General features: G+C 35.0%; 1 long non-coding RNA gene and 1 other non-coding gene across 2 annotated transcripts; both read left to right on the forward strand.

The window, feature by feature from the left end:
- Positions 1-5,432: 5,432 nt before the first annotated feature.
- Positions 5,433-5,539, forward strand: LOC141694782 (small nucleolar RNA R71). The gene has a single exon (XR_012564065.1). It is a non-coding gene; the product is annotated as a small nucleolar RNA R71 (small nucleolar RNA).
- Positions 5,540-14,391: 8,852 nt separating this feature from the next.
- On the forward strand, positions 14,392-17,427 carry LOC141689733 (uncharacterized). Its single transcript, XR_012562492.1, has 5 exons — positions 14,392-14,534; positions 15,856-15,992; positions 16,153-16,220; positions 16,605-16,672; positions 17,216-17,427. It is a non-coding gene; the product is annotated as an uncharacterized LOC141689733 (long non-coding RNA).
- The last annotated feature ends 2,863 nt before the right edge of the window (positions 17,428-20,290 follow it).

The raw sequence follows: 20,290 nt of genomic DNA on the forward strand, positions 1-20,290 counted from the left end.
TGACTGCATTAGCTTTGCAAACTTCTCACACAGTTTGGAACTAGTAGATCCAAATATGATATCATCAACATATATCTGTACCAAAAGTAAGTCCATTTCATGGTTGAGGTAGAATGAAGTCTTGTCAATTGTGCCTCTATGAAATCCACTTTCCAGAAGGAATTGAGCTAAAGTCTCATACCATGCTCTTGGAGCTTGCTTGAAGCCATAAAGTGTTTTGTCAAGCCTGTAGACATGATTGGGAAATTTAGGATCTACAAAGCCTGGAGGTTGTTCAACATATACCTCTTCTTCCAATTCTCAATTAAGAACAGCACTTTTCACATCCATTTGAAAGACTTTAAACTTCTTGTGAGCAGCATAAGCAAAAAAGATCCTTATGGCTTCTAATCTAGCAACTGGTACAAATGTTTCATCATAATCAATACCCTCATGTTGAGAGTAGCCTTTAGCAACCATTCTTGCTTTATTCCTTGTAAATATGACATCACTGTCAGTTTTATTTCTGAAGACCTGTTAGGGCGAAAACACGCGCTAATAATCAAGCAAGTATACGCGTTCACAAGTAGTATAAGATATAAATCAGATTCGTTCCCACAGAGACTGGTTTAGGTTAAGTTCAATTTATGCACCTATGCAACAATGTATGGTTATCGCTCAATGCTAAGATAAATAACAGATTGAGTTTTTATTAAACTAAGAGATCATACTAAATAACATTAACTAAGAGAATTGAGGTTGAATTACTATATATGACAAACATGGGATTCTGACTTCATTACTACTTCATTCAATAGCCTTATTGCTCTTAACCTTAGCATGTGATGGTGATGACACTAATCAGATAACACGAAACTGATAAACGCCAACTTTCATTGCACGAGTACCATTCTACCAGACATCCACAAAAGAGATAGAAGCTGAATAGGCACCAATTATATTGAGACCCTTTATGTCTATAGAATTTGACAATATAACGGTTTAAGCACAAGTTATCCATAATGATTACATAGGGCAAGTAAAACGGTTAGAGTTACCTACGAATCATGCATACACATACATGAACATATGCTAGCATGGCAAGTTCTAAACCTCTATATTCACTGTTGCTTCAATAGAGATTAACACGCTATCTTATATGTTAGCTACGCACATAAGACGAATAAGCACAACCAATATTAGGATATCATAAAATCACCACACACCAAGATATCGAAACAATTAACTATTTAAATCCATAAGTTAATCCGCTAGAACCCCATGATAACGATTAGCCCATAACTGAACTCATCGTCACCATGGGTTCCAATGAAAGCATGGTATAAAACAAGGTCTTAATAAACTGAATAATAATTAAAGTACGAATAAACGAGATCTAGGTTCAACAAGAACGAAAACGAGCATCCAAAGTTGCAACTAATTCAAAGAATCACAAGTTGAAAACAAGATCTTCTTTTTAAGAGTTGTTCTGTGCTTATAGGTCTTCTCCTTGGTATCCCAATCTTCCCGGATGATGAAAACCCTTTTTCTTAAGTATATATACGCCCCTAGTGGACCTGGACCCTTAAAATCGTTAAATTCCACTCAAAAAAGGCTTTTTCAGCGAAATCAACGACCATCCGCGCCTTGGGCAGCCGCTCAGCTCTCCTGGGCGGCCGCTCAGCTCTCCTGGGTGGGCGCTCAGCTCCTGTTTAGAAAAATTTCTGATGAATCTTATTTTGGCCATAACTTGAGTTCTACTCGTCAGAATTAGGCGATTCAACTGCCCACGCGAAGCTATTGAGATTCTCTACAACTTGACAATTGCCTTGGCTTCCAAATTTGATCACTTTTTATCAGATTTTCTTTAAAAGCTTATTTCTTCATATAACTGATACCCAAAATGTAATAACACAAAAATACATCAAAATACCAACAACTTGAGTCCAAAACATCAATTTAAGCTTGTAATAAAGCATTCCAAGTGGATATAAAATCCACTTATCACACCCCCAAACTTGAATCGATGCTTGTCCTCAAGCATAAACAGGCTCAAAACTATAAAACAAACCTAATGCATGAATGCAACTACGTGAATGCAACTAAATGATAATGCAATCGATCCCCTCAGAATAACCATAACCAAATGAATAAGCCAATGCCTCTAAGAATGCAATAACTTGAAATATAGTTCAAATAAATCCCACAAACCAACTCACAAACCAAAAACGTGCGTGTGTGGATGCTTAACAGATATACTCTCGATACTAGATCAATAACCATAACTTATCTATCATCGAAATAATTAAAAGTTTATAAACAGAATAGACAATAAACGCATTATGACTCACAATACCTCCTTTATACTAGAGTTATACAAGGATTCACACTATTATTGAACACATAGCAAAGATGCTTATTTGACCATGTAATGAATGAGGTCCCAAAAGACTTATGAAATAATACCCATGTAGCGAGCGTTAGGTTAGCGGATCCCAGACTATAAAAGCCTTAGGTCACTAGGCACAAAGTCCCCTAGAACTTAATAACTCGAGTATTAAAGAGCTCACTCTTGATCAATTATGCATAAACACATACTTTTTTCTTTCTTTTTTTTCTTTTTTTTTTCTTTTTTTTTTCCAATAATTTCTGAATGAGTGCGTTTCGCTCCATCTCATTCAACCCTAGACTACTCATAAAAATATGAGCCGGCTACTAGCCATTTGACGCCTAGCCTTACAATAACTAGCAATGAAATCCAAGTTTTTCTCCAGATTGCAAAAATCAGTGTTTTTACGTCATTACGAGAATATCACAAATTCTAAATATAACCAAGTGATTAAATCTCAACAACAAACAAGTATGATCATGATCAAGATAAAAAACAACCCTATAAGACTTGTGAAAATATTTGTTTCTGGCATGCAAATCAATTCATTAAGACTTAAACATCCCTCTATTCGTCATTACCACACTGAAATCAATATCAACTTATCAAATATCATAGTTCATCTTAAGGGATCATGCTAAATATGCATGCAAATGCAACTATATGGAATCACATAAAAATAAACAAATATGTCCTAAATGAACAATCATGCAAAAATATGAATGAACTACAACTAAACATGCAATATGAATCTATATGAATCTATATGGACACACACTACTAATCCTTACATTATCACCCCCAAACTTAAAATTTTCATTGAAGGTAATAATAAGGATTTCAGGCATACCTAGTCATCGAAAAGATCACCCTCTTCGAGTGGAGGATCAGGTGGCCAATCAACCTCGCCACCAGTGTCTCGGACAACAGTACCGAAAGTGTGTGTCAAATCTTCAGAAAAATATCGGTGGATGACATGCATGGCCTCTATATGCCTAGTCAATCTTCTATACTGGGAATCACCAACACCAGTCCTATCAACTGCCTGTGGCACATAAAAAGAACCCTCTAAAGGCACGAGAAGATCCGTTCGTCCATCCTCTATATCATCAAAAAAATATCTCAACCCCTTGTCAGGGGTGTACCTAAGAATGCATAACTCAAGTGATCTGGTAGAGGGTTGAGCTCAAGTGTGGGAGCTTCTTCAATAAATGGTTCAAAACACTCCTGAGAAATTTTCAGCTCTGCTAACCCAAGAGAATCGAATGGCAAATCCAACTTCCTCTTCCACGGAGGTGCATTCAAAACCTGCAGTTGCTCTGCTCCTTCCTTATCATCAATAACTGATTTCCCCATTAAGGATCTCTCTAAGGTCTTTGACTTTGGCAATTGCTCAAGCTCTGAATTTACTACAGAGTCGACCCACTCTACTTCAAAGCACTCCTCTTTAGCTGTGGGTAACTTTATTTCCTTGAACAGATTAAAAGTGACCTTTTGATTGTGAACCTTCATTGTAAGCTCTCCTTTTTGCACATCGATCATAGTTCGGCCTGTAGCCAATAATGGTCTTCCCAAGATAATGGGAATCTTCTTATCTTCCTCGAAATCAAGAATTACAAAGTCAGCAGGGAAGAAGATTTTATCCACCTTGACCAAGACATCCTCCACTATACCTCGTGGATAAGCGATGGAACGATCAGCTAGTTGCAATGACATGTATGTTGGTTTCGGATCAGGCAGACCAAGCTTCTTGAAGATAGATAAGGGCATCAAAGTGATGCTAGCTCCTAAATCACATAAACACTTGTTGAAAGACAAGTTTTCGATAGTGCAAGGAATAGTGAAGCTTCCAGGATCTTTAAGCTTCAGAGGCAACTTCTGTTGTAACACAACACTGCATTCCTCCGTTAGAGCAACGGTCTCTAAGTCATCGAGCTTCACTTTTCGAGAGAGAATACCTTTCATAAACCTTGCATAGCTAGACATCTGTTCAAGAGCTTCAACGAAAGGTATGTTGATATTAAGTTTCTTAAACACCTCCAAAAACTTCTCAAACTGCTTATCTAGCTTTTTCTTTTGCAGCCTCTTAGGAAAATGAGGTGGAGGATAGATCTATTTCTCCCCTATATTACCCTCATGAGGAGTGTGTTCCATAGTAGTCTTCCTTAGTTCCACCTCTGCTTCCTTCTGCACTTCTTCTTCAGCCACAACTGCATTTTCTGAAACTTGAGATTTTTTAGGCTCTTCGTCTTGCTGAATTTTGGGGCTTGCGACCTTTCCAGACCTTAAGGTGATGGCATTCACTTGTTCTTCAACTTCCCTCTTGCCTGGATTTGTTTCTGTATCACTAGAAAGCGTTCCTGGTGGTCAATTCAATAAGGCATTAGCAATTTGCCCTATTTGGTTCTCCAGAGTCTTGTTAGAAACAACCTGGCTTTGGCATATAAGAGCCTGGTTTTTGCACATAAGCCGCAACTCCTCCAATTCAGATGTTTCATTCGAAGATAGACATACACCATGAGTTTGTTGTTTTGGTGTAATTTGTTGCTGAAAACCAGGAGGGTTGAATATCTTATTTCCAAACTGCTGGAACGACTATTGCATCGCATTTTGATTATTGCTCCAGCTGAAGTTAGGATGATTCCAGTTGTCAGGATGATAAGTGTCTGGAACGGGTTGCTGCGATCTCTGAAAGTTGCTCACAAACTGAGCTGAGTCACTAGATATAGCGTATTGCTCCGTCGCATGCGGACCTGCACACAGCTCACAAACACTAATTATCTGCTTAACACCATAGTTAGCCAGAGAATCGATCTTCATAGACAACGCCTTTAGTTGAGCAGTGATAGCCGTAGCTGTATCTACATCAAGAACTCCTGCTACCTTGCCTTGTGGATATCTCTGGGTTGGATACTGATATTCATTAGCAGCCATCAATTCAATTAGATCATAAGCTTCCTTATAGCTCTTTGCCCATAATGCTCCGCCTGCTGCTGCATCGAGCATGGGTCTGGACTGTGCTCCCAACCCATTGTAAAAATAAGTGATGATCACCCAATCAGGCACTCCATGATTAGGACACTTCCTAAGCATCTCCTTGTAGCGCTCCCATGCTTCATATAAAGATTCTCCCATTTGCTGTGCAAATTGAGTAATAGCGTTTCTGAATGCAGCTGTCTTCGCCATAGGGAAGAATTTAGTGAGAAACTTTTGAGCAAGATCTTCCCAAGTAGCAATCGAACTAGTTGGTAGAGAGTGTAACCAACTCTTAGCCTTGTCCCTCAGAGAGAATGGGAACAGTCTCAGCTTCACGGCATCTTCAGAAACACCGTTGAACTTGAAGGTGTCGCAAATCTCAATAAAGTCCCTAATATGAATATTGGGATCTTCAGTTGGAGAACCTCCAAACTGGATTGAATTATGCACCCATTGAATTATGCCAGGCTTGATCTCAAAGGTATTAGCTGTGATAGCTAGCCGGACAATGCTAGATTAAATATCATTGATCTTGGGTTGAGAAATCTATCAAGGCTCTAGTTCGTGCTACTAGATCTCCCATTGTAATGAGTACCTGAAACACAAACAAATAAACCGTGAAAGTAAAAGAATCCAAGTCAGTGAACTTTAACGACCACTGATGACAAGCATATAAACTAAAATTTAACACCGAGTCCCCGGCAGCGGCGCCAAAAACTTGTTAGGGCAAAAACACGCACTAATATTCACGCAAGTATACGCGTTCGCAAGTAGTATAAGATATAAATCAGATTTGTTCCCACAGAGACTGGTTTAGGTTAAGTTCAATTTATGCACCTATGCAACAATGTATGGTTATCGCTCAATGCTAAGACAAATAACAAATTGAGTTTCTATTAAACTAAGAGATTATACTAAATAACATTAACTAAGAGAATTGAGGTTGAAATACTATATATGGCAAACATGGGATTCTAACTTCATTACTACTTCATTCAATAGCCTTATTTCTCTTAACCTTAGCATGTGATGGTGATGACACTAATCAGATAACACGAAACTGATAAATGCCAACTTTCGTTACACGAGTACCATTCTACCAGACATCCATAAAAGAGATAGAAGCTGAATAGGCACCAATTATATTGAGACCCTATATATCTATAGAATTTGACAACATAACGGTTTAAGCACAAGTTATCCATAATGATTATATAGGGCAAGTAAAACGGTTAGAGTTACCTACGAATCATGCATACACATACATGAATCTATGCTAGCATGGCAAGTTCTAAACCTCTATATTCACTGTCGCTTTAATAGAGATTAACATGCTATTTTATATGTTAGCTACGCACATAAGATGAATAAGCACAACCAATACTAGGATATCATAAAATCACCACACACCAAGATATCGAAATAATTAACTATTGAAATTCATAAGTAAATCTGCTAGAACCCCATGATAACGATTATCCCATAATTGAACTCATCGTCACCATGGGTTCCAATGAAAGCATGGTATAAAACAAGGTCTTAATAAACTGAATAATAATTAAAGTACGAATAAACGAGATCTAGGTTCAACAAGAACGAAAACGAGCATCCAAAGTTGCAACTAATTTAAAGAATCACAACTTGAAAACAAGATCTTCTTTTTCAGAGTTGTTCTGTGCTTATAGGCCTTCTCCTTGGTATCCCAATCTTCCCGGATGATGAAAACCCTTTTTTTAAGTATATTTACGCCCCTAGTGGACCTGGACCCTTAAAATCGTCAAATTCCACTCAAAAAAGGCTTTTTCAGCAAAATCAGTGACCAGCCACGCCTTAGGCGGCCGCTCAGATCTCTGGGCGGGTGCTCATCTCTCCTGGGCGGCCGCTCAGCTCTCCTGGGTGAGCGCTCAGCTCCTGTCTGGAAAAATTTCTAATGAATCTTATTTTGGCCATAACTTGAGTTCTACTCGTCAGAATTAGGCGATTCAACTGCCCACGCGAAGCAATTGAGATTCTCTACAACTTGAAAATGGCCTTGGATTCCAAATCTGATCACTTTTTATCATATTTCCTTTAAAAGCTCATTTTTCTTATAACTAATACCTGAAATGCAATAAGACAAAAACATATCAAAATACCAACAACTTTAGTCGAAAACATCAATTTAAGCTTGTAATAAAGCATTCCAAGTGGATATAAAATCCACTTATCTAGACCCATTTTGTACCAACAACTGATCTGTTCTTTAGTCTTGGCACTATGGTCCAGACTCTATTTCTTTCAAATTCATTTAACTCTTCCTGCATTGCTTGCACCCAATCAGCATCTTGAAGAGCTTCTTCCACTTTCTTTGGTTCAGTCTGAGTTAGAAAAGAATGATAGAGACATTCATTTGAAGTTGCAGTTCTAGTTCTGACACCTGTTTCAGGATCTCCAATGATTAAATCAGGTGTATGTGCTTTAGTCCACTTCCTTGCAGATGGAAGTTGATCTCTAGAACTGGATCCTCCCCCATTATCCATGTTGTCTCCATCAGCATTTTCTGATGCTCCCCCTGTAGTTATGCTCTCTGAGACTTCAGAATTTGAATTTAATTTTTCAGGAGTTGAAGAATCAGAGCTTCCAGAATTATCATAATTTGGCTCATCAGAACTAGACGAATCAGAACTTGAAGAGCCAGTGACAGGTTCTGATGCTTCTCTAGAGTCTTGAGATATGGTAGGTTCTTCAGCTTGCTCCCCCTGGACAGGTGCATTTTCCTTTGGAGTTGTTACCACAGATTCAATGACATCAGAACTTAATCCATCAGAACTTACAGGATCAGGATATAAGTCATCAGAATTTCCAGAATCAGAATTTAAATCTTTATTCTCAAATCTCAGCTGATCATGATCATCAAAATCTTCAAGTCCAGTAATCTTCTTATCATCAAAAGAGACATTGATAGATTCCATGACAACTCTTGTTCTTAAATTATTGACTCTGAAGGCTTTTGTGGAAACTGGATATCCAACAAAAATTCCTTCATTAGCTTTTAGGGTCAAATTTTGACAGCTGTTCAGGATGAGTCTTAAGAACAAAACACTTGCAACCAAATACATTAAAGTATTTCAGATTTGGCTTCTTTTTCTTTACCATCTCATATGGTATTTTTCCATGCTTGTTTATGAGTGTAGCATTTTGCGTAAAACAAGCAGTCTGCATAGCTTCAGCAAAAAAATAGGTTGGTAGCTTTGCTTCTTCAAGCATTGTTCGTGTAGCTTCAATGAGAGTTCTGTTCTTTCTTTCTACAACTCCAATTTGCTGTGGAGTTCTAGGTACAGAAAATTCCTGTTTGATTTCATGGTCTTTGCAGAACTCTTCTATGATTGAATATTTGAACTCAATGCCATTATCACTCCTTATGATTTTAACAGAATCTTTTATCAATTTATCTAACTGTTTGACATGATCAGTTAGAGTAGATGCTGTTTCAGTCTTCTTGTGCAAGAAATACACCCAAGTATATTTTGTGAACTCATCCACTATAACCATAACATATTTCTTCTTTGTAATAGACATGACATTGACTGGACCAAATAGATCAACATGCAGTAGGTGATAAGGCTCAAGAATTGATGACTCAGTTTTGCTTTAGAAAGAAGATTTTCTTTATTTTTCCTTCTGACATGAATCACAAAGGCCATCAGGGGCAAATACTATTTTTGGCAGTCCTCTCACACGATCTTTCTTTACAAGCTCATTTATATTGTTGAAATTTAAATGGGAGAGTTTCTTGTGCCAATTCCATCTTTCTTCAATTAATGCTCTACTCAACAGACAGATTGTAGAACCATCAGTACTTGTTGAAAGTCTGCCTTCATAAATGTTACCATGCCTGATCCTTTCAGAACCACTTTACTTGTAGAATTACTTATAACTTCACAGTATTCTTCAAATAAATCCACATGATAACCTCTGTCAAAGATTTGACTTATACTCAACAAATTGTGTTTAAGTCCTTAGACAAGAGCTACTGTTTCAATGATGACATTCCCAAGATTGATCTTGCCATATCCCAGAGTTTTTCCAATGTTGCCATCTCCATAAGAAACTCCTGGGCCAGCTTTCTCCACAAAATCTGATAGCAGGGCTTTATTTCCAGTCATATGTCCTGAACATCCACTATCCATAACTAGGATGTTCTTCCTATTGCCCTGCAATCACAAAGACCACTAATGGTTAGTTTTAAGGACCCAGACTTGCATGGATCCTTTGGCCTTTTTAAGTTTGTTAACATTTGCAGCGGATTTAACATCAGAGTTTATGCTGACATTTTTCTTATCAGTATTAACAGTATCAGACTTTGCATCATACTTACACTAGAAGGAATTAAAGTAACTTTCTTCAAAGAAGGTTTTATCTGATAATAATCATAGTACAAACTATGATATTCCTTACAGGTATAAATGGAATGCCATATACTACCACAATGAAAATAAGGATTTTGTGGCTTAAACCTAACACACTGAATCTTAACTCCTGACTTAGAAGGTAAGGAGTTCATATTCTTATTCATCCTGCAAAAAGAAGCCAGATGGTTAGAGTTTCCACAGTTATAGCATTTCTTTCTAGGAGCATTAGGAATAGGCATATAATTGTTGCTTTTATTCACACCTTCATTTCCATTCCTATTTTGCCAACTACCTTTACCTTGTTTACACTGGTAATCTCTTTCAGCTTATATTTAAGTTGCTTCTTTGTCATTAAGCCTATGTTAACTTCAGTTGGTTTATCCTGTTCTAATTTTTCAAAAGTTGACTCTGCTATCACTTTTGTCTCAATATCTTTCATCTTTTCAGAATCAGACTTTACAGTTTTAGCTACAAATTTAACAGGATTTACCTTTGGCTTAGTAGTCTGTTTAACAATAATTGGTTTAACTTGTTTAGTTCCTTTTTCACTTTTCTCATCTCCATAACCTAAGCCCTCTTTCCAGTTCCCACTACTTAGTATATCCTGAGTTGCTCTTCCAGAGTTAGTCCAAGTCCTGATAATCTCTCTCTCCTTTTCTAACTCGGTTTTTAGAGATTTATTCATTTTTAGCACTTCATCTCTAATATTGAAAGCATCATCTCTATTCTTCTGAGTTTGATGGAACATAACTAACTCTTTTTCTAAATAATCATTCCTCTTTTTAAAAGCAAGATTTTCAGAAGTTAATCTTTCACATGTTAAAGTTTGATCTCTATAGCTAATAAACATGGTTTTAAGATACAATCTCAACTGAGTAATATCATCAGTATGAAAGGCATAAGTTGTTTGAGGTACCTTTAACTCAGCAGCATCAAAACTGCTATCAGCATTTTCCATCAAGGCATAGTTCTTCTCATCTTTAGAATCTGAAGTGTCTGTCCAACTTTTCTTCTTTATGACAAGAGCCTTGCCTTTGTCACTCTTTCCTTTCTTTTAGTCAGGAGATATGTGGCCTTTCTCACCACAGTTGTAGCATTTGACATTTGAGTAATCTCCTCTGTCAGACTTTCTTCCTTTGTCTTCAGATTTTCTGAAGCCCTTCTTATCAGGACTTCTACCTTTCCTGGAAAACTTCTTTCCCCTTCTGAATTTCCTGTAGGCTATCTTTGTGATACCTTTCACCATAAGAGCACACAGCTTCATCATCTCTTCATCAGCATCTACTTCAGGTAGACTTTCAGTTTCTGAATCATCATCATCAGAACTTGATGATTCTGAATCAGACTTTATGATGAGAGCCTTTCCTTTTCCTTTCTTTGAGACATCCACTTTGGGGGATTCCTCCTCAGCATTAAGCGCAACTGTCCTTGACTTTCTCCCATGTCTCTTGCTTCTTTGATCCATCTCAAGTTCATAAGTCTTAAGCATTCCATAAATTTCATCAAGAGCATAGTTGTCTCTTATAATAGTAACTTTCAAATCCCAACTTTCAGGAAGAGCTAAAAGGAATTTTAGATTTGAATCTTCAATATCATATTCCTTGTCCATCGGTGACAGATCATTCAAGAGTTTGATAAATCTATAATATAAGTCAGTTAACGACTCATTACTTTTTGGGTCAAAGTGCTCATACTCTTGAGTGAGTATAGTCCTCCTGTTTTTCTTAATTGCATCAGTTTCATGACACCTTGTCTCCAAAGCATCACATATCTCCTTTGCAGTCTTGCATTAAATTAACCTATTTGACATGACATTATCAATGGCACTATGCAGCAAATGCCTTACCTTTGCATCCTTGGCAATAGATGAGATATCTTCAGCTGTGTATTCACTTTTCTCCTTTGGTATGGTATTTGCTAGCTGATCTGCAACTACAACAGAGAGCTTGGTTGGCTTATGCGGTCCTTCATAAATTCTGTCAAGGTATTCTGGATCTGTAGCTTCCAGAAAAATAGCCATCTTCACTTTCCATATGGGATACTCAGAAGGTCTCGACATGGGAACCCTGATAGTCTCATATCGACTGTAGGTTTGAGTCTTTGGAGTTTCTTCAGTTTTGGCGGGCTTGGTTGGATTTTCTGCTTCTTCAGACATGATTGTTTTGGATCTTTAGTGTATGTGTGTTAACAGATAGGCTCTGATACCACTTGTTAGGTCACACAAAACTGTAGAAGGGGGTTGAATACAGTGTATAATACAATCAAATCAATTTAAAGCACAATTAACAGAAAACAGATGTATTCGATATAATAAACTCTGTTACAATGGAACTGTTCTCTCTCAGTGATGAACAAATATCACGAGAGCTGCTAGGTTATAATTTTATGATCTTCTCGATGATCGTAACTCTTATAGAGTAAACCTATGTTTGTGTTTATATAGACACACAGTTACAAGATAACTTCTAATAACTATGGAATATAATTCTGTCTCCTAAAATATATCAATCAGATATCTTATAGAATTCTTCTAGTCCTCTAACTCTTTCCATGCATATCTTCTTCTTGTATTAGTCTCGATCTTCTTTCCTGTAAATCAGCTTCCTTCCTTAACTGTTAGTCCTCCAGTACTTAAGTTCTGATATCCATCATCTGATATTATCTTCTGATAATCTAAGTCCCGATATCCTTAAGTCCTGACTTCCAATAAGTCCTGATTCCAGTAAGAACTGATATTTCCTGTTAGTTAAGATCTGAAAACTAAACATGAAACATATTAGACATGACATCTCAAATATATCCAACATAAGAATAACGAGTAACTTATATAGTAATGATGACCAAATGTCTGATTTTTAAAATTTTAAAACAAGTGTTCGAAAAAGATTTTTTTAATAAACTTTCTAAAAGATCTTTCCATTGAAATGAGTTTTAAAAATTTGGTTGTCAAACTACTACTTGAGGTTCTTGTTATTATAAGAAGTAAATACCCTGGAAGAATAATGGATCTAGACTCAGAATTGATAGTTAGGGGCCAAGTGCAACCGCTAATACGGAAAAATTTGAAATTATCTCAAAAGAAGAGTGTAAACTTTGCTTAATAGTATTGACAATTGAATCAACGTGCAAAAATATTATTTATCTAATATATGAAATTATTAAAGTTTAAAAGAATTCGTGGACCCAAAAGAAGCCAAGGATGATTGAAGGAAATGAAGGAATCTTCTAGACTATTGAAGAAGAATGATGTCCTATCGAAGAAATCGAGGTGTTGCATGATCAATGGTTATTCTATGCGGCAAAGATGAAGTTGGAAGCAATGACTATAAATTCCGTAAGGACGCGATTATGATCGAATTATTAAAGTATCTAATGTGGAGGCATTTCCAGATGACATTCTGAAGTTATTATGTAACTTAAGTTGTGAATCTGTTATTCGAATAATCCCTGAAGGTATACTTAAGTGAAGCTTGAACGACGATCAACAGTGTCATTCTTTTTTCTAATACGATAACATATATTCTTCTTGATTCTGGAATACATATGAGCTTCATTTATTAATAAATTATATGAGGCGAGAAGGAAAGGAAATTTATTGTATCCCTTTTAAATTATTTCTCTTCTGAAAATATTGTTTTCTGATTGAGACAAACAGTGTTATGGTGCGACGCTTGGTCAGAATGACGAAGAGTCTGGTGGGACGCCACCCAATCATGTGTTATATGCCATATAGTATGAAAGACTGGCCATCTTGAATACAAATATAGTTGTCTCATTCATATCTAAATCCTCAGTCATTCCTTCTTCTTTAGTTACACTACACCACAGATGACCTATCGCAATGGTTTAATCATGCATGTTACAAAATTATGTTACCTTAGGTATGCTCATCTTAGCCTACCATAACATAGTATTTTTGATGTTACCATAGCCTTTATAACATGTTACTATAGCTTCAAAGTGTTACATACGAGTAACATGTAGGAATTTATGTTACAATAGGGTGTTAATGGATAAAAAAGTAGTACATTTTATAAACAATTAAATATATATAATTATTTGACATGAAAATTAATCAATTTTATAATATAATTAAGCAAAAATATTAATATTAGTTAAGATTGATAATATATATTTTTTAAAATTTTTTAAACTGTATTAATCAATAATTGATAATTTTTTATCAATAAAAAATTTAAAAACAATTAAAATTTAAATTTATTAAAAAAAGAGTTTAAATTAGCTGTATTAAATTATTTAATTTTAAATAAAAGTTATGACTTGAGTTTGTAAATTATTGTAAGTGATATTATCTTTAAATAATAAATTATTTGATACCGATTTATAACAGGATAATTTTTCCTTAAAAAAAGAAAAATAAAATGCAAAAGAGTGAATTGGACAGGCGGAGAATTATTTGGGCCAAAATTGGAGAAGCGGGCTAATATTTGGACGAGCGGCAATTTTTTTTGGAGAAGTCAAAATACCCTATTTCACTCTCATCACTAACAAAAATCGCTCTCTCTCTCTCTCAGCTCATTCTCTCTCAGCCATCTGTGGCATTTTCTACATTCTTTCAGTTTTATGGGTAAATTAAAATTGATTCCATTCATTTTAAGAGATAAAATTTCAAAGATCGATGAATATGGGGGCTGCTTAACCAATTCGAGCTTCAAAACAAACTAGGGTTTTTATATTTGAATTGGGGGTTTCATCCCTTCCTGGTTCTGCATAATCAGGATGATACTCACTGGTGGCCTCCGTGTATGAGGATGTTCTCATGCCATCATTCCATTTATGTAAGGCTATTTCTATTATGTCTAATTGCTGAAATTTTGTTCTGCATTATATTATATATTGACCTGTGGGATGCAGTAGACACTTACATGAGATATATGGTTTTGCTGTATTCTTGATAGTTATCAGTTATCTTCATTAAAACTGTAAGTTCTCTCCAGCTATATCAAAATTTTGTTTGGCGCTTTACTATAATGATAGTTATATATTAATCGTTGCTTATTGATTAATATGTGTTTTTTACTTTTCTCTCATGGCGGTAAATTCTTCAAAGTTATTCCAAATGATTATATTTTTGTAAATGGGGAAGTGTTGACTCTGCGAAATCTATTCAATATATTTATGATTTTATATCTATAGTGAGCCTATAGAATATTTTCATTCTTTTTTTCCCATTCTAGTAACAAAGCCAAAGTTATTTTTAATGAATTTTGTAACATCTGTTATGCCTAAGCTCCCTGTGCCTTTCTTGTTGTTTTATTAACCAAGTGCAGCTATCTTGTTAAATATTGAAACATCAGTTCTAAATATATTTTCATATATTTATGCTACAGATTGTCTCCCTGATCATTAAGGCTCTTGCATGATGTTCAATGTTGGTCATGATTTGTGTGGAAACGAAAGTTTACATTCATGAATTCTGCTGGTTTGTTAGGTTCAAAGTCATCTATGTTTTGATAGGGGATGTTGGGATGCTAAATCTCATTTTATCTATGAAGGATTTTTATGCCGGTTTGGTACCATCTTTTACATATCAAAATTCCTAGTTTCTAAGAGATGATTGCAGTGTATAGCGTCTGTCCTAGTCCAAATATTTCCTCTATACTACTCAGTCACGTGTAGATATATCATATATTCATTTGTGTTGTCTCTTAAGAGTTGTAAAAACATATACTTCTCTAGTTCTCTTAATACAAACTTTAGTTCATAAACGTGTAAATAAATTGGTACTCCTGTTTCAGTTACTAATTTCCCAGCAATTGCCTTACTATTATCTATTCTATCTTGCAAAATAGACATAGTCAATTTACAACATATTGACTTTAATTATGATAATTTAGGAAACTTTATTTTTTGGGTTAGTTTTACTTCTTGCAAAATGTACAACGCAATATTTTTATTGTCTAAAAATCAACATGAATGTCATTTTTTTGAAGTTTTAAATGCTTTGTTTAATTTTTTGACGATCAAATGAGACTTTTTCTGGTTATGGTTGTGTATCGGCATAGGAGTTAACCTTTTCCAAATTGATCAAGTCACCATCTCATATTTGTAATTATGTATTGTCTATCTCACTTTCTGAAAAATGCTGTTTGATTACAGGTTATGTTAAGGTTAACCTATAAAAAATGTTGTCTGATGGCTGGTTAAAGACTGGAGACCACTTTTACTTTGACTCGGATGGATTCTTGTATATTGTTGATAGGTTGAAGGAGTTGATCAAATATAAGGCTTACCAGGTTGTTTCATAGTTTATGTATGCATAAATGTAAATAAGGCTTACCAGTTCAGTTGATAGTTTGTGCGCACATAATTGTAAATCTCAATCAGTTGCAGCTGCAACTTCATGTTTACATTCATTGTATTGATTTTATCTAATGGAGGTAGAAAATATTGCAGGTTCCCCCTGCAGAGCTGGAGCATTTAATTCACTCAATTCCCGGTGTTGCTAATGTAGCAGTAATCCCGTAAGTATCTGTATTTATAGCACACATCTCTGGTAAACAATGCTCAGTTATGCATGTATCCCTTAAAAGTCGATTCCACGTATTTTCTACTAGTCCTTGTAATCCATGCATGTAACTACTAGGCCTTGTAATCTCTGCATGGTTTTATACCTTTTAGGTGTAATTGCCAGACACTTGATGTTAACCACTAACTTGTTCTTCTACCCTTCCATCTATGAAGATTTTTATCCATTTATACACTCTTCTATTGTTATTTGATTCCATCTTGTAGAATGAACTTCTGATTCTTGTTTCATCTTAGTTGGTATTAATAATTGCAGTTATCACCGTACAAGAAGGTTCGACATGTTGCATTTATCAACTCTGTTCCAAAATCTTTTGCAGGAAAGATATTAAGTAGGGAGCTGGTGAATCATGCCATATCTAGAGCCTCATCAAGATTACGATTAAAGGTAACACTAGTACTTTTGCACTTGAGTAACTAATCTCTTTCCATCAACCTCATTCTTAACTATATTTTGGCTTTCGTCCAAACCATAAGTCCTTGGAATCTTCTTCTTTAAAGTTGTTCAAGGTGCTTAGAAAATGCTTATGCATTTTTTGGGTATACCTCTATTGAAATACAATGAAAGAGTTTATATTTTTTGAATATCTTAGAAAATGCTTATGCACCAAGAGGGTATAAACACTGCATTTATATATATGTAATCAATTCGGCTATCCATTTGTATAGTTCATACTTTATCATTCATCAAAATGAACTCTCCTAAACTGGGTAAAATGTGTTCCTAAATTTTAGTTGTAGACCCCTGCTACCGGAGAACTTCTGTTGTTTTTTGTCGATAATGTACTTTTACTCTTATATGTCGGTTGTTAATGACCTTTTTTACGGAACAATGGGAAGTTGCTAAACTATTGAATTTACGTAACAGTATGATCTTGTTTATCTAAAGTAGTTTTCATAATAATTTGCTTGATCTTGAAACCTTTTGCAGTCCGGAGTTCAGGGTGTTCAGTTGGATGGATCTATGACTATGAAGGCAAGAGATGCTACCATCACAAGATTTACTGAGGATCCAAATTGTAGATTATTTCTCATGAGCTTGAAAGCAGGAGGGGTTGCACAATCTCACGGTGGCATCACTGTTTTTTATATATCTTCTTTTGCGTACTCCAAGTGTTATCGTACTAGATTTCAGATGTTTATTTATCGTCCCAGACTATAGGCTATGTACCTATTTTTTGGATTCTGTGTAGTTGACGGTGAATTGTGTAAAAACTGAAGAAGTATTTGGTAGGGTTTGTGAAAATTGATTTGAAGTTTGGTGGTTTTAATTGTTTATTTTGTTGACTTCTATGAAATACAGGTTTATGGCATGTTCAATTTATAAATAAATCATGTCAATTTTTTTGAGAAATATGTTACATTAGCTATTTCAATGTTACAAATAAATTATAATGTAATACAATCATTATAAAATTGTTATAGTAGGGAAAAATGTTGCAATGATTTTGTAACCCATCTGTGGGGCCCACTCGTGGGGCCCCGCGGGTGGCCCACATTTTTTTTTGAAAATTCTAAGTCCATAGGTAACATATATATTGTGATACTATAGACATAGATTGATGTTACCATTGACAGCTATTGTAACACAAATGTGAATGTTACACCAGGGCAAAAGTAATGTTACCTTAGGGGCCAAAGGTAACTCGAAAAAAGCAACTTAATTTTTATGTTACCTTAGGCCTTTTTCTGGCTGTGGTAACAATTTTTTGGGCCTGTTGTAATATTTTCTTGGTGTTGTTATAGGCCATTTATGGTGTAGTGTATGATTTATTGACTTATGGATTCTTCCAATTGTTTCGTTGCACTATTGTTCTTTACATAGCTTTTCAATCAAAATCATGTACACAAATTCTCTTCTTTTGTAAGTTTTATTCTCTAAAGATTTTAAAAAGGAATGGAATAGTCCCGAGTAATAGATGGAATTATATGGCGAGAATAGATATAACTGTAAACCAATAAATGGTGGACATTTACGTGCAAGGAAGAATTGATAGACAGATAACGTGGGTGTGTTACAATAACATCAAATCTGAAATGGGCATCTGCTAGACATGGTTGATCTTGTTATGAGGATTTCATCAGTATGTTAGACTATATTAATGCGATACACTTCAAGTTAGAAGATTTTGACATGAAATGAATTGGTTAGCAAACCATGTTAGGTAAATTGACCATAGAAACAAGAAAAATTAATGTTGCATACACCAGACAAAGCAAATGGACAATAAAAGAAGACTAAGAAATTCTTCATAATCACTCAGACAAGCGATTAATACATGAAGCATCCTCCAGTCACGGGAAGATACGTGTCATGAAGATTGAAGATTTAAGAAATCTTAATTACAAACAAATTTTGAGTGTGATCTTCAAGGAATTATTAGGTTCTCTAACTTGAGTAAATGAGTTATGGGGAAATTGATACTCATAGCGGAGTCAGCGACAAAGGTTTTGTACGATAACATAAGTGGAGATAAAGGAATGGTGATTCAACTGTGAAATCTTTTAAGGAGTAATTTTTTAAAATCAAGTGAATTTCCACCAGATTATGATGGTGTTGGTTGAGACCATGTATTGATTATCAGAAGCTAAACATGTTAACTAATGAAAATGAGTGTATATCGTTAAGGATAGAGGATTTGTGTGATGAAGTATAATTTTAAAAAAGTAACTATATATAAATATTAATGGTAAGAAGTAAAATTAAAAATATCTTTGAAACGGATTTATGAATAGATATAAGTGATATGAATTGTTAATTAGAGAACTTGTTGAATAACGAACTAAAAGAATCCTGGAATAAAGTTTTTGAGAAATAGTATAATTATTTGTATATTCATTAGCAGTATTCTGTGATATTCTGAAAGAATTGAGAAAAGGTATGGTTATATTATTCATTGTTGGTTTAAGACCTTAGTTCAATTAAAAGATGCATACCATGTGAGTTAGTAGTATATGTGGTGATCATCATGATATATTTTGAAATATGGTGACAAGATGAGTTTGTGGTGGATGAAAGTAGATTGATATGGTTGTGAATGGTTTGATTGATTGACGGTACCGGCTTGAGTCCGACTGGTTGTCAATCATATAAGGGAAATGCTGCCCAAATTTTTAGAAAATACCCTACTTTTAAAGGTAGAAAGTAAGTATACCTATGCATGTTAATGATATTCCTGTTGATACTCCAAATAATTGCAATCTAGGTTCTTGAAGAAGGTTTTTATGACCAAATCAACTTTATATAATTGGTCTTGATCTCATTTAACTAGTCATCACTCGGTTTAATTTATCAATTAAAAGAGTTAATTGATTAACTTTATAAACTAATAGCCAGTTAAATGGAAATCGATTCCAATTAGATTAAGTCAAATTATGACATGATTTTCAGATCTGAAAGCAAAGAAATTAGAAATTGGAGGAAGAAAAGACGCCGGTAAAATTCAGAAATTTAGTGAAATTAGCGCGATGTTACTACAAGTATGCGCGAGACCTTATCTAGATAAATATGTCCTTTTGTAATGGACAAGAGAATTAAAAAGTTGTTTATACATGCAAGTGAGAAGAATGTTTTCAAGAACTGTAGGTCCAGGACAGAGTAAATGAGATTTTATCATTAGTAATAATGTTCTATGAAGAACATAAATGTGTATCCATATGGAATGACGAGGTAATGGAGGTTACACTAAAATACTAGAAAACTCGCGAATACAAGTATATGATGTATGGAAGAGGCTTGCACTGTCAGAATATTGATTATATAGGAAAAAAGATATATAGATGGCACAAACCTCAATAATATGAAGCATATCTTCAATTAGGGAAATCCAAAATATAAGACAGGGAATAATTGGAGTTGATTAGAAATAAAAGTTGTGCAAATAGTGATTATCTGAGTGAGGCTAAGGAAGTAACCGAAAATGGAATTTGATAATGCTATTCTAAAAAATAAAAGAGTTTGAATAGTTATAAATTGAAAGCTTTCATTTCATTGTAAGCCACAGAA

Source organism: Apium graveolens, chromosome 10, assembly GCF_009905375.1.
Source record: "Apium graveolens cultivar Ventura chromosome 10, ASM990537v1, whole genome shotgun sequence".
NCBI lineage: Eukaryota > Viridiplantae > Streptophyta > Magnoliopsida > Apiales > Apiaceae > Apium > Apium graveolens.